General features: G+C 34.3%; 1 long non-coding RNA gene across 1 annotated transcript; it reads right to left on the bottom strand.

Moving 5' to 3' along the window:
• Positions 1-779: 779 nt before the first annotated feature.
• Positions 780-2249, bottom strand: LOC145070730 (uncharacterized). Its single transcript, XR_013690059.1, has 2 exons — positions 2007-2249; positions 780-1140 (listed from the first exon to the last, which is right to left on the bottom strand). It is a non-coding gene; the product is annotated as an uncharacterized LOC145070730 (long non-coding RNA).
• Positions 2250-15259: the final 13010 nt, after the last annotated feature.

Genomic DNA, 15259 nt, shown 5'->3' with positions numbered 1-15259 from the left:
CTTCAACTTCACCAATGGGAGTTACTTGACCCTTGTATGCTTCTAGAGTCACAAAAATTTACATTTTCAAAGGGTTTGTAGTCTTTTTGTACTGTTCAAGTAGAGAGCGGTGGAATATGTAAAGGTTGTGAATTACTAACCGGGTTATTCGGGTTGACCCGAAACCCGATTTTTTGTAAAAATCAACCCTAAACCCGACCCTAAATACAAATCGGGTTTGTCGAGTTAACCCGAATAACGTGATTTAAAATTCTAACCCTATTGAACCCGACCCTAATAAACTTATTCGGGTTAGGGTCGGGTCGGGTTAATCGGGTTCGGGTTTTGTTGACACCCCTATATGTTGGCTATTAGGGTTTACAACTAGGAAATCCTAATCTGACTGCTTAAGCCCTAAGCAGCCCATGGACTCCCTCTTTAGAAGCCTTGGACGATTTCTAATGGGTTTCCCATTAGATTTTGTCCACTCGAAACTTCTATGGAGTCCATTATCCCATCTATGCAATTATCTTATAATTACACAATAAGTCCCTTAAGTTTAATTAATCTCTTTTAGACATAAAATTAATTCTTAATTAATTCTCAACTAATATTAAATAAACATTATGATTTCTTCTTTAATATATTATTCTTATAATATATTAATAAATCATAATTAAACCTTTCTCTCTGTAATTCATCCTAGATATTGCTATGGTGAAGGCAACCCAAAAGAACCATGCTCATAATCGAATCAAGTACATACCAAAATAGTTTTGGACTTAGACACTAATCCAACATCAACATCAACATCAATCAATCTCATTCAAAATTAATCACAATAAAACAAAAGAACCACAAAAGGTCCACCACACTCAACTCAATGAATACCACAAAAAGGGTATTCATGTCTTTTTGCACAAACAAGACCCCCCGCCCTGTATTCTACATTCTTGGGTGGGACAAAAGTTGAAGATTATGTGTCATTGTCATCAGTCGTATTCTATTATAAGTTCAAGCCAAATTCACAACAAACATAGTAGAACATGTATAATGGATTCTACATTTCTATTTCGCTTTTTCAGAAAGAAAAAATACGTGAGTGAGAAGAGCATCATCGGTAGGGAGTTTGAGGTCATCTTTGGTGTTACCATGGAGGGCCTGTAAAAGCGTAAAAACATAGTTTGATTAGAAAAATTAAGAAAATAATTAAAATGAGAAAAAACAATGATAGTACATTAATCACAATTATGGGATGATGGAACAATATCTTCAAGCTTTTTCCCATTAAAAATGTCGATTGCAACAAAGTGACACTTGACATGACCGTGTTTGCCAGTATTGGTGGTGGAAACTTCCACAACCTAGTACTATGTAAGATTTCACAATATAATAGTGATTAATAATTTAATATTTCTTCAATATATAAATTTATAAATAAATAATATGTCTGAATTGTGATAGTAAAGAAAAATAGCCAATTTAATTAAGGGGCCATCTATAAACATTTGAAAGGCTCATGGATAGTGGAGATAGGTTGTAAAAGAAAAGGGTTATGGAATATGGATTGCTATGTGGTACAATTATAAAACAGAAGCTTATGTATGACGTATATAAGGCACATTCATATATGTACACAAGACACGTACATATGCTGGTCATACAAGTATGTCAAATCCCAAAAGCAAACAAAAATCTAAGCCTATAGCAAGAACAACAAAAAAAAAACCCAAAATGCAACAAGAATCCTGAAAGCACTTACATTCGCAATCATAGAACATCACATAATAAAATTTATATACAACTCGATACATAATATGAAGCATTTCTATTATGCAAAATCAAGACATTCAAACTTGTTTGACTCGAAATAGACGAAAAGCAACAAAAACCCTAACCCTAACAGCATAATTGAAAAAACAATTCGACGCAAAATTATCTAAAAATTAACACAATTAAATAAAGTATATAACTATGCAACACAAGAATTTTCCAAAACAAAACTGAGATTGAAGAAAGATGTTAACCTTGCAAGCACGATTCTTGATCACGATATAACCATTCTTGCGAATGGTACTGACTTGCTGAGGATATGCCTTGGAGGCTCCGGCATTGGCCTAGGACTCAATATGACGCTCTTCGTCAGTTTGTTGAACTAACCTCAGTTTTTCATATCGGCGTTAATGGAAGCAACTGAAAGTTAAGAAGTAGAAAATCAAGGAAGGATCGATGTTATCTGAAAGAAAACTAACGAAAGAATGAACGCAAATTTTTTTTTATTTTGGAAAATAGCTTTATTTGCCGAGAAAATCAAATTATTTAACAAAACTACGTAGTTTTGAGGATACGGGTATACAAGGTTAGGTACTAAGGGTATATTCACTTATATATATATATATATATATATATATATATATATATATATATATATATATATATATATATATATATAGAGAGAGAGAGAGAGAGAGAGAGAGAGAGAGGTAGGTTCCGTTGAGATTAAAAATAAAATAGAGATCTCGAGATTCAACCCCAGCCACGTATTTAACATCTGCCGCAATAACCTACCGGCGCGGTAGTTCTGGTATAATAATAAATGATTACACAGCGCCGTCCATTCCTTTATCCTCCACCACCATCCCCATCACCATAACTGCTACCGCCACCACCCCTACCACCACCTCTAACACCTGCCGACCCCACTACTGTCACCTCCTTTACTTATACCACCTCTATCTCTGTCACCACCACCTTTTCTGACACCAACTATCGTAATCATATATGATTACTCAGTCTGTGAATAGACGTATATGTATAATCATTTATGATTAGGCATATATGTATAAACATGCATAATCCTATATGATTATAACTCTCTGCCATATAATCATTTATAATTAGGCATAATCCGCTGTTGCCGGTACGCTGGAGCGTTAGAGCGGCAAGTAAGAAATACGTGGCTGAGGTTGAATCTCAAGATCTCTAATTTTTGTTTAATGTCACGAGAACCGTCCCCTATATATATATATATATATATATATATATATATATATATATATATATATATATATATAGAGAGAGAGAGAGAGAGAGAGAGAGAGAAAGAGAGAGAGAGAGAGTAGAAGGATCATTTGAGAACTCAAAGTTTTCCGAGAACCAAATGAAGGCCGTTAGATCAAAATAGTTGAAGGCTAGGATGATTTATGACATTTTTGTAAATAACTAGGGGAAACAAGAGGCAGGGGCATCTTATTTCACATGAATTGGGGGCATTTTAGAGATAACCTAATATACCGTCTCTGATCGAATAATGTCAAGCCCTTCCCTTCCCCCCTCTCTATCTCATAATCTTGCCCCTCTCCTACCTTCATCCCACCTCCAGTCATCCACACTCCTTAATGTCCAGCTTGTCAATGATGAATCAAAGAAACAACATACCGATAGTGTGATTTGGATCGACAAATCGATTATATTCCCTTCATGTCGTCTCAATCATGCAACATCCCTTCAACGAATGATCTGCAATCATAGATGACCTCTCCTGTGGCCGATCTACGTTTAACGATTGGCAGACGAGTGATCTACAATCGCAGACGACCTCTCCGTCAGAGTTGAATTGATTGCCTCCTCAATTCCTCGTTATCTTAAATTCTAGTTCTTCGAAAGATTTTTGAGACTTAATGCTGCAACAACTAAAATCGAAAATTGTTCTTGTCGGTGGATGACGCCTTGGTGACAGAAGGTAAACAACTACTGCATCGACCACCCTTATTTTCTATCAGATCTGTAAGAAAAGATGAACAAAATGATGCTTTGGTTGATATGATAGAGGAATTCGTTCCAGAGCACCTATATCTACACATCACAGGTTCTAATTTTGTATTTTCTTTTGTAGTTAATCTCTAATCAGAGCATATTCATGTGAATTTGTATATGATGTGATTTGCTTTAATTTAATATTTGTGTATGCGTCTTTTCTTCATAAATTCATACATGCTTCTATATGTTATTTATAATCTATTTCATTGAATCAAGATGACAATCATTGTTGCTAGTGACTCCAATACACTTCATATTTTAATTGATTTTATGATAATCGACATATTGGATTTGCTTTATTGCTTTTTTTGTTAATTGGTGGTGGTAGGAGTAAATTAGTCTTATTTAGTCTTTGTTTATTGATTATGTTTATTATTATGCTAGGCGTAACCTCGCACGTTGCGCAAGAATGTATTTAAATGGTTAAAATAATTATGAGAAAAAATAGAAATATGTTGAAATTTACTTTTTTAGTCATGTTTTGGGCATTAACCGAATTATCAAATAACATAAAAATCCATCAACTTATAATTTGATACTATCTAATATACTCTATACCTTATAAACTTTATTTTTACATTTATAATATCCAAGATATATTGTAAGTTTTTGTATAACATTAATATAATCTACTTTTCTTATGTCCAATAATATTTTTTTGGATAAAATAAGAAATAAGTTGTTTTGAATGAACTACTAATAAACAATATTAAACTAATAAATTTGTATTACACTATTTATATTACACCAAAACATCCAAGGTTTCATATATGAACTTTTAAATATTAAACATTGAAATTAAGAATGAAATCATACAAAATATATCATTATACATAAATGATATAAAGATTTTTAAAATAAGTCAATCAATAAATATGATTTTTAATTTTAATTATATATTTTGCAAGGCGTACATTTGACTTTATGTTGGTGCACCGAGAATCCTCTTCCTTAATTTGTACCTGAAAAATTAAGGTGAAAAGTAATATAAAATATATATTACTAAACATTAATATAAATAATTAAAAAGGGTATGTAGATCTTCTACCACCGGTTAAAGACAACATACCTCTCTAGTGGTATCGATTCATATGTGAAATTTAACTAGTCATTCTATGTTCACCTTGTTTTCTAATTACATAAATAAATACGAGTAACCAAACATAAAAATGTTATCTTTTTGTAAGAAAAATATTTTAACTAACAAATTAAATAATATAAGTTCAAGTGTTAGGAGTTTCAAAAAATTAATATTTTTATTAATCAATCAATTAAGTAACACATGTTGAAATTTTTACAATCATTATTAAAATGCATTTAAAATATTAGATTTTAAATGAATTTTGGTTGAAGTGTTTTGACCTCTATTATAATATATATATATATATAAAGAGAGAGAGAGAGAGTGACGGAAAGTATAACATATCTCCAAAAGTGGTCATAAGACCTCAACCCAACACAAAAACCTTTAAGTTTGTTTTCTTTATATCATTTGTATGCATGTCTTCCCAAAAGATTGGTCTTTTTATAGTAAACTTTTTACTAAATGCTAATTAAACATGATATAAGTAATAAAACTTTTGAGTGTTAAATCATAACTAAGAAAACTTTTGAGTTGCATTAGTTAAAAAAGGGGGTTTCAAATGAATGTGGTTTGAGGAAGTTAAAAACGGAGGTTTCAAATGCATGAGATTCAAGAAAAAATGCTAGCTTTATAAGTATGCATGATATGTTAGATTGTAATTTATTAAAAATACGATAAAAATGATTGGAGATTATGGTTGCTGAACTGAACATGTTACATATTATTTTCTAATAGGTTGATTCACATTTTTCACAAACAACTTATAAACCATAATATAATGTTAGAACTAAGTAGTTCCTACCTCTTGGAAATTCCGAACTCAAGAACATAATACATGCAAGTAGCTGCTACTGATAAAAGGTTAGATTTCTTTCTTCATATGAATTCTTATTTTCAAATGTCTTATTTTCAAATTGATCAAATGTGAAAATTCTTTCAAATTGACCGTATTTGAAAATAATAACAAATGTTTTATTTTCAAATTCTTATTCAAATGTTTATTTATAGTTTTATAATACAATGTTAATTCTACTATGGATATAATTTAACATCGGAAACAATATATAAACAATAGTCTCAAGTTCTAGTTTTTTCATAAACTTTATGCAATATTCAAGTGTATTTTGTAGTTGTCTAAAGTAGAACATGGGATCATGTGTAAAATTAGTAAAAATTGTGTCAAATTAGTATTTATCTGTTTTAACCACTTGAGATTTTATGAATTATTTGTGATTCACATGTAAATCACATATGAATTGCATGTGATTCACATGTAAATCACAAGTGAATTACATGTGATTCACATGTAATTCACATATGAATCACATGTAATTCACATGTGAATCACATATGAATTATATGTGATTAATATGTAAATCACAAGTGAATCACATATGAATTACATGTGATTCTCACGTAAATCACATGTAATTCACATATGAATCACATGTAATTCACATTTGAATAACATATGAATTATATGTGATTCATATGTAAATCACAAGTAAATTACACGTGATTCACATGTAAATCAGATGCAATTCATATATGAATCACATGTAATTCACATGTGAATCATATACGAAATATATGTGATTCACATGTAAATTACATATGAACTGCATGTGATACACATGTAAATCACATATAAATTACATTTGAATTGCATGTGATTCACATGTAAATCACATATAAATTACATTTGATTCACATGTAAATCACATGTAAATAACATGTGATTCACATGTGATTTACATATGATATCATACGTAAATGTGATTCATATGTGAATCGCATGTGATTCATATGTTAATCACATATGTATTTTTGTGAGTGTTTTTGCATTAATCAATTGTTTTTTAATTTTCTTGTAGTTTTGGAAAAAATTGTAGTGAATATTGAAGAGATGAAAAATGATAAATTGAAGAAAATAAGGAAATATTGACACGAAGACATGAAAATGCTTTTGAAATTCGTAGCATTTTTTTATTTTTTATATTTTATTTTGTATCGAATAAAATACTTGTACTATTATGTTTATAGATTAATTAATAAAATGAGATTTTTTATGATTTACTTACGAATATTACAATATTTTTTATTTAGTTTTAATATTTTATTTTTTTAAAACAAATGCAGTTTTTTTGAAAAAATTGCACTTTTTTTTATTTAAATGCAGTTTTTAAAAAAAAATTTGTTTTTTTTTGAAAAAAATACAGTTTTCTTAAAAAAAACCATAATTTATAAATCAATAGTTCTTGATTGCATACAGACCGCTCATGGAACGAAATGGAAAGTCTGTAGAAAAAATATGGCCATCACTCACGTCTCACCCATAGAATTCAAAAAATGGAAAAATTCTTCTAGATGTTGGAAATCTAAGGGTGATTTTCCATGGATTACCCACAAACCAAAATCGTTTTTAATTTTTTTTGGCCCTTAAGCGTTGTTTTCTTCGTTCCATACTTAACATAACTTACTTAAACATTGTATTGCAATGTTTGAACTTATTATAACCATACACACATGTATAATAAATTGATGAAACAAATGATTATATTGATTTACTAAGTATGTATCCATGTACAATTGTATGTATTTATGATTAAGTGTATTTATGAAATAAGTTAAACAAAAAGTGAATACATTAATTGGTTAAGTTGAGTTAAAGATGGAAAAGAAAAAACAACATTTGATGGTCAAAAAATAAAAAAATTGGTTCTTGTCCGTAAGTGAATATCCATGGATTACAGCCACCTACGGTTTTTCAAATTTCGACCTTTAAACGTTGTTTTTTGGTTCCATTTTTCTAACAACTTAATTAATCAATGCATTGATTTGTTTCGTTAACTTATCATACTCATATGTATGTGCATAATAAGTTGATGAAACAAACACTACAATTGTTTATTAAGTATATATGAATGTATGCGTATAATAAGTTGATGAAGTAAAGAAATGCATTTGATTTATTGAACTTTATTAAGTATGGAACGAATAAAAACAATGTTTAGCTGTTATAAATGGAAAAATTATTATGCGTTGTGGGAAATGAATTATCCTTGGATAATTCGTGGGTAATTCTACAGGTAAAAAAACTATGGTAAATTCGTAGATATTATGTCCGAGGATAATTGAAACTAATGTATACAAAAATCCATTAAAATAAATATCAAAACTACTAATGGCATGCATACTTTTTAATTTATTTCAATTATGTCATCCTTTTATATATACATATAGTAAGTGATACTTAAGCAATTCAATAATACTACACAAGAAAGTTATATTCGGTTCGGTTAATAGTGATTTGGTTTTAGATGAAAATCATAACTGAACCATATGTATTTGGTTAATAAGAATTAGAAACCACACCATATCTTTTAGTAATGGTTTGGTTAAAATGGTTCGGTTATATTAGTTAATTTGATTATGGTTCGGTTTTTCGGTTAATATGCTCACCCCTACAATAAAGTAATAGATCATAGTCTGAGTTCAAAATTGTGTTCAAATACTATTTACGAGATTCGTAGCTATCACAAACAGAGCAGTGCACAGTTCGTTTCTGGAAATCAGATAAATACTGACTTTATAAATTTAAAGATGTGTAACTTTCTTATACGATGTCCGTTTTGGACATTATTTATATAGACGAAATCAGGAGAACGTAAGATATTCAAATTTATTATCCATTACTCTCAAATAAACTAAATGCAAAATTTTATTTTAAACGTCACAATAAATTTAATTTTTGGTGATTTTCGATTCGATCTATAATGATAGATGATTTGAACAGTTTAAGATGTTCTGAAACTAATTATGAATATAATGTCTTTAATATACATGATAAGCATAAAATTACACACAATTGGTCCTTAAAACATAACGGCTCATGGTGGTTTGACCGCCGAATTCTGACCAATTTTACCAATTGTTACGGTTTAATTACTGTAAGGCTTGTAATATTTTGTTATGCTCATATTTTTGTATTGACGATGACATCCCAACGTTTTTATGTAAATTGTGACAACCCGAAGTTTATGCCATCGATGTAACCCGTATTGTCAATAAAACTCGTCTTTATCGATTCGTTTCGTTCATATATTGAATTAGGCCATTTAATTTGAGACTTTCATTTTGACCTCGTGAGTATTCAAACCCGTTAGAAACACATGAAAATACCCCAAATTATTATTTGGAAAATTTGAAGTTTTATTGCGTCGGGTTACGAACAATTAAATCGAGTACGACCATAAGCCTTGTTTAACGTCAGTATCGGGTAGATTTCCACCAGGCCACAAACTCAAGCCTTATATAAAGGATGAGTGGACCTTCATTTAAAGCCTTTTGCCCACCTCATAACTTTCTCTCACTACTCTCTCTCTAAAACTCGACTTTGATCCAAAATCATCCATTTCAAGCTCCAATTTGGTAAGAAATCCATCCTAGCTCATAATATAACATATTTGGCTTTCAAATTCGTATTTAAATCATGAAATAGGGCCAAGAACTTGTGTTTATGGTCTAGGAACCTCCCCAAACCGTGAACACCTATAAATGGGGTTTTGGAGCCCCAAAACCCTTCCAAATCACTTCTAGTGCTTAGTTAAGTCCTTGGGACTTGCATGAATGGACTTAGAGCACCAAAATCTTACCATTTAGGGGGTAAACTTGAGTTTACGGCCCAAGAACATGCTTGGACCGTAAACCCTCATTCATAGACCATAAACATCTTTTAAGGTGTTAGATTGACCCTTAAACACCTCCAAAAGCTTCTATGAGCTTCCAAGAGTGAATAGAACCTTATATTCCGTCATGAGATGCACCAAAACAAACACAAATGAGTCAAACTTGAGTTTACGGCCCAAGAACATTCTTGGACCGTAAACACCCATTCTTAGACCATAAACTCCTCCAAAGGGTGTTAAAGTGCCCTTAACACCTTGTATGGCTTAGAATTGGACCTAGAACTTTGTATGCTTAACCTACAACCACCAAATTTCATGAATCATAAGCAAGCATGAGTTTACGGCTGTAAACTCATGAGTTTACGGCTGTAAACTCATGTGTTTACGGTAGTAAACTCATCAAGAGCATCTTCATAGACCGTAAACTCCTTTTCCAAGGTCATTCAAGTCCTGATCACGTCCTAAGCCATGGAATCAACCCTAGAACCTTCCCTTGTACATTGTAAAACCATTTAGCATCCAAGAACACACCACCCATGAGTTTACGGGCATAAACTCATGGGGATATGGTCATTGGACCGTAAACTCCCCTAAGTGCTAACTCTTGAAGAGTAAACTCCTTATCTAGGCCCTACATACCCTTAGATGCAACCCGGATCACTCCTAACACTTGAATGGAAGTGTTTTCACGTCTCGAAGTGTTTATTCATATTTGATTAGTGGTTTAAGGTCTAATTAGATACAATTGTGTATCTCTTCATATTACATAGGAACCTCGCGTGTTTTCAAGCCCCGAACTGACGTTTAGCACCTAACCCAACACATTCCTCAACTGGTGAGTTCATACCGCTACGCCATTTTCCGTGTTTTTCAATGTTTTCAGGGGGGAATACAAGCAAATTATAAATGTTTTTGAAACTAAAAACTGATGTATTTCTATAAATATTTGGCAAACTTCAAGATATCTTTACCTCTTATGTATTATGCGGAGCATAAGGGATGTTTTATTGAATATAAGTACATGGATTTCAATTATAGTAAAGGAAACAATCAAACCAATCAAATTATTATGGGAATAATTTGGGATCTTAAATTCTTGTTTTATGAGTTTGGATTTCATGCAATGTCAATAGATAAACTATGTCTGATTCAGCTTATCTATGTTAATGTAGAGTATTATGCCAAATAATTTCTTTGTATTCAATTGTTTATACTCTATTATGTTTCAAAACGATTACGATATTTGATAACGACCGAGTACACCGTGAATAATTTAATACTAGCTTGTGAGATTCGTCTTCATTAAACCCTTCGGGTTATCAGTAAATCCTCCCCGGAAGTATAACCAGAGTCTCCTGGAGGGAGAGCGTGGAATTTGTGAATAGATTTATTCGGGACTGACAATCCCACACCTTAACTGTTAGCTACAGTTAGGCGGGCACGCTTGGGGTGACAAATTCTGGATATTGTCCGACGCCTGAAGAACGTCAAGGAAGTCTCGGGTCAGATTAGCATGGTTATACGACTCACGATACGTATTAATATAAATTTGTTCATGGATTTTATATCTTCCTTTAATCTATAGTTTTATGTATTAAAACTACCTACTATTGTACTGGATGGTATTCCAGGGTTTTCAATCTATAGTTTTACGTATTAAACTATCTACTGTTGTACCGAATGGAATTCATAAGTTTTAACTAAACTGTCTTTATAAGAAAATATGGGATTTTCATGGATAACAACTTTTCAGAAAACCAAAGGAAACATGTTCATAAACAAACAACTTATGAACTCACGAGCTTTATGCTGATTTTCAAAATGCTTGTATTCTCAGGTCCACATTAGACAGGTACCCCGTGATCTATTGGAGAGTCGGAGCATATAGAAGACTCGTCTTAGCTTTTGTTTATATGACGTATATGTATAAAACTTGTAACACTTTACTTTCAAACTAATGTAATACTTTTATGTAATGTACTGGTTATGTTTACTTCGCTTACTATGTACATTGGTTGTGATACTTGACATGAAGTCACCTCCGCCCCGGAACGTTTCCGCCTTCGTTTTCGAGGTGTGACATAAATAAAATACATTTCTTTGGAAATTATTTAATAACACCATTATCATGTTTTGGGAACAAATTACGCAATAATGTTCTTCAAAAAGGAAACTCTGATTTTAAAATAAGCATAAAGAAAATTTTTTAAGATGACCATGGATATGAGGATGTTACAGTTGATATCAGAGCATTAACTTAAGTGAACTATGAATTTAAGAAATGTCTAGACTTAAACTTAGAATGCTAAGCGATGATTGTGAGATGTGTGTCTGCTATATTTAGGAAGCATGCGTGAATAGACACGAGCACTTACTTATTTAGAGAAGATGCCTAAATTGATTTTATGTTCAAAATGATGTATGCTATAAGATTTATTATATGCTTTATGATGCTATCGTTTGATTGGATATATGGCCTATTGCCGAGCGAATCTCGAAATTTTATGTGCTTAGGTTTTTAAATGTTTTATTACTGTATTAGAACTGGCATGTAACTTTTCGGGCTAATAAAGAGGATTACACGTCTAAACGTTCTCTATCTATATTCTCATCCCAATACACTAAACGCATGCTTTCGTGAACATAACGTCATGGTGAAGACTCATAGCGAATTTAATAAATGGAGGAAATGAGTAGGCTTACGATAGTGAATGATAACTATCGGAAGATATTGTAAGAGTGGTATCTTGCTTTTAGAATATGTCTGATGAAATAACAGTACATATAGAGGAGTACTGTACGCTTGAATGTACGCCTTTGATTGGCGAGCTGATAGAACGACCGATGTAATTTCTAAAGATGTCCTATCGTCTGTCGTTTCCATCACCAACCGAGTTGAAGCATAATTGTTGTTGAAGATATGCATGGAAGAAGTCCTAGTAGAGTCAAATCCTTAACTCTACCTGTAGCCAATGCTATGGGTTGGGAGCCCATGAAGGATCTTCTACTTGCTGAGTACTGCCCGTGGGGCGAGATGCAGAAATTGGAGCATGAACTTTGGAATCTAAAGATGAAGGGTTCCGACATCGCCGCTTACACCTCCAGATTCGAAGACCTAGTGCTTCTTTGTCCGGGAATGGTTACCCCGGAAAGTAAAAAGATTGAAAGATTTATCTGGGGGCTGACCCGCCCAACCAAAGGGAATGTTTTGGCTGCTAAGCCAGACACTTTCGACAGCGCTAAATGTATGGCGCAAACCCTGATTGATCACGGAGACAATCCCGATGAGGAGGTCACCACTCCTAAACCGGTTAAAGGTAGTGGTGGTAGTAAAAAGAATTTCTGGAACAAACGGAAGACCCAAGGTTCACAAGGATCCTCTAAAAAGCAGCAAACTGTGGCAATCCATGCTGCTACTACCCATGCTGCTGTTTCTGCCGTCGGATCCACCGCTCAGACTCCTACCAGCGGATACAGTGGTACCCTTCCATGGTGCAGCAAGTGCAGCTATCATCATCGTACTCCCAGGCCATGTCGTGAATGAATCTGCAACAACTATGGCAAGAAGGGCCACCTTGCTCGAAACTGCAGAAAACCAGTCCAATCAACCAATCAAACTTCCGGAGCAGGTGTCAGTCAGGCCTGCTACGGATGTGGTGAAGTCGGGAATTTTAAGAGGAGCTTCCCCAACGCGTCAACAACTGGAAACACTGGGAGAGTCCTAGCTTTAGGACGAGAGGAGGCAGTCGTCGATCCCACCGTTGTCTCGGGTACGTTCCTTCTCGACAACTCTTATGCTAGTATCCTTTTCGATTCTGGTGCTGAACGTAGTTTTGTTAGCCATTCATTCAAACGCCTTCTTAAACATAATCCCCAACCATTAGCTGAAACATTTACCGTCGAGATGGCTAACAGTGAGAAAGAAAGTGCTAGCGATATATTCATAGGCTGTACCCTTACCTTGAATGACCATTCTTTTCCCATCGATCTTATGCCAGTCTCCATAAAGAGTTTTGATGTTATCATTGGCATGGATTGGTTGAGTCCCAATCATGTTGATATCCTTTGTTATGAAAAAGCCATCTGTCTCAATCTTCCCTCTGGCCAGACTCTCATGATCTATGGCGAAAAGCTTAGCTCCAATCATCGCATCATTTCCTGCATCAAAGCTCAAAAGCTTCTGTGAAAGGAGTGCCATGCATTCCTAGCCCATGTAATCAACGAAAAACAGGAAGTTAAAGACCTCGAGAGCATCCCCGAAGTCTGTAACTTTTGTGATGTCTTTCCTGAAGAGCTCCCGGGAATTCCTCCCGAACGTCAAGTTGAGTTTCACATCGATCTAATTCCTGGAGCTAACCCGGTAGCCAAATCTCCGTATCGATTAGCGCCAGCAGAAATGCAAGAGTTATCCAGTCAGCTTAATGAGCTACTCAGTAAAGGATTCATCAGACCGAGTTTCTCACCCTGGGGAGCTCCGGTATTGTTTGTAAAGAAGTAAGATGGATCCTTCCGGATGTGTATCGACTACCGTGAGCTGAATAAGTTGACCATTAAAAACCGATATCCTCTTCCTCGAATTGATGACCTCTTCGACCAACTTTAGGGAGCCTGCTACTTTTCGAAGATAGACCTTCAGTCAGGGTACCATCAGCTACGAGTTCATGAGAGTGATGTTTCTAAAACAGCTTTCAGGACTCGGTATGGACACTACGAGTTCGTAGTGATGCCCTTCGGTCTAACCAACACACCAGTAGTGTTCATGGACCTGATGAACCGGGTGTGTTATCCTTTTCTGGACAAGTTCGTCATTGTGTTCATTGTTGACATACTTGTCTACTCCAGAAGCGAAGAAGATCACAAACAACACTTGAGGTCAGTGTTGAAAACCCTTAGAACGGAAAAGCTGTATGCAAAATTCTCCAAGTGCGAGTTCTGGATTCGAAAGGTAGCTTTCCTTGGTCACGTGGTAAGCGAGGAAGGTATACACGTGGACCCGTCTAAAATCAAAGCGATAGAGAATTGGTCGGCACCGAAGACAAGCACAGAAATCCGTCAATTCTTGGGTCTCGCCGGCTATTATCGAAGATTCATTCAGAATTTTTCCAGAATCGCCAAACCCTTAACTACTCTGACACGGAAAGGTGTACCCTTTTGTTGGAGTGAAAAGCAAGATACTGCGTTCCAAACGTTAAAGCAAGCCTTTTGCAGCATACCTATCATGTCCCTGCCCGAAGGGACGGAGGACTTCGTTGTTTACTGCGATGCGTCCAATCAGGGTTTAGGCTGTGTGCTTATGCAGAGAGGAAAAGTTATCGCTTATGCCTCGAGACAGTTGAAAGCACATGAAGTTAACTACACAACTCATGACTTGGAGTTAGGATTAGTGGTCTTCGCACTGAAGATTTGGAGACATTATCTCTATGGAACCAAGTGGCCAATCTTCACTGACCATAAGAACCTGCATTACATCTTCGATCAGAAAGACTTAAACATGAGGCAAAGACGATGGGTAGAGTTGCTCAGTGACTATGAGTGCAAAATCCGCTACCACCCCGGCAAGGCCAATGTGGTGGCAGATGCCCTTAGCCGAAAGGAAGGTTCAAGCAGCAAGGTGAAGACATTATCAATGACCATCCATTCTCACTTATCCATGCAAATCCGAGAAGCTTAGTTGGAAGCCCTTAAACCA

The sequence above is a fragment of the Lactuca serriola genome, chromosome 8 (genome assembly GCF_051521515.1).
Source record: "Lactuca serriola cultivar US96UC23 chromosome 8, Lser_US96UC23_V15, whole genome shotgun sequence".
NCBI classification, from domain to species: Eukaryota; Viridiplantae; Streptophyta; class Magnoliopsida; order Asterales; family Asteraceae; genus Lactuca; species Lactuca serriola.
The sequence above is the reverse complement of the archived record's forward strand: the minus strand, read 5'-3'. Positions and strand labels throughout refer to the sequence as shown.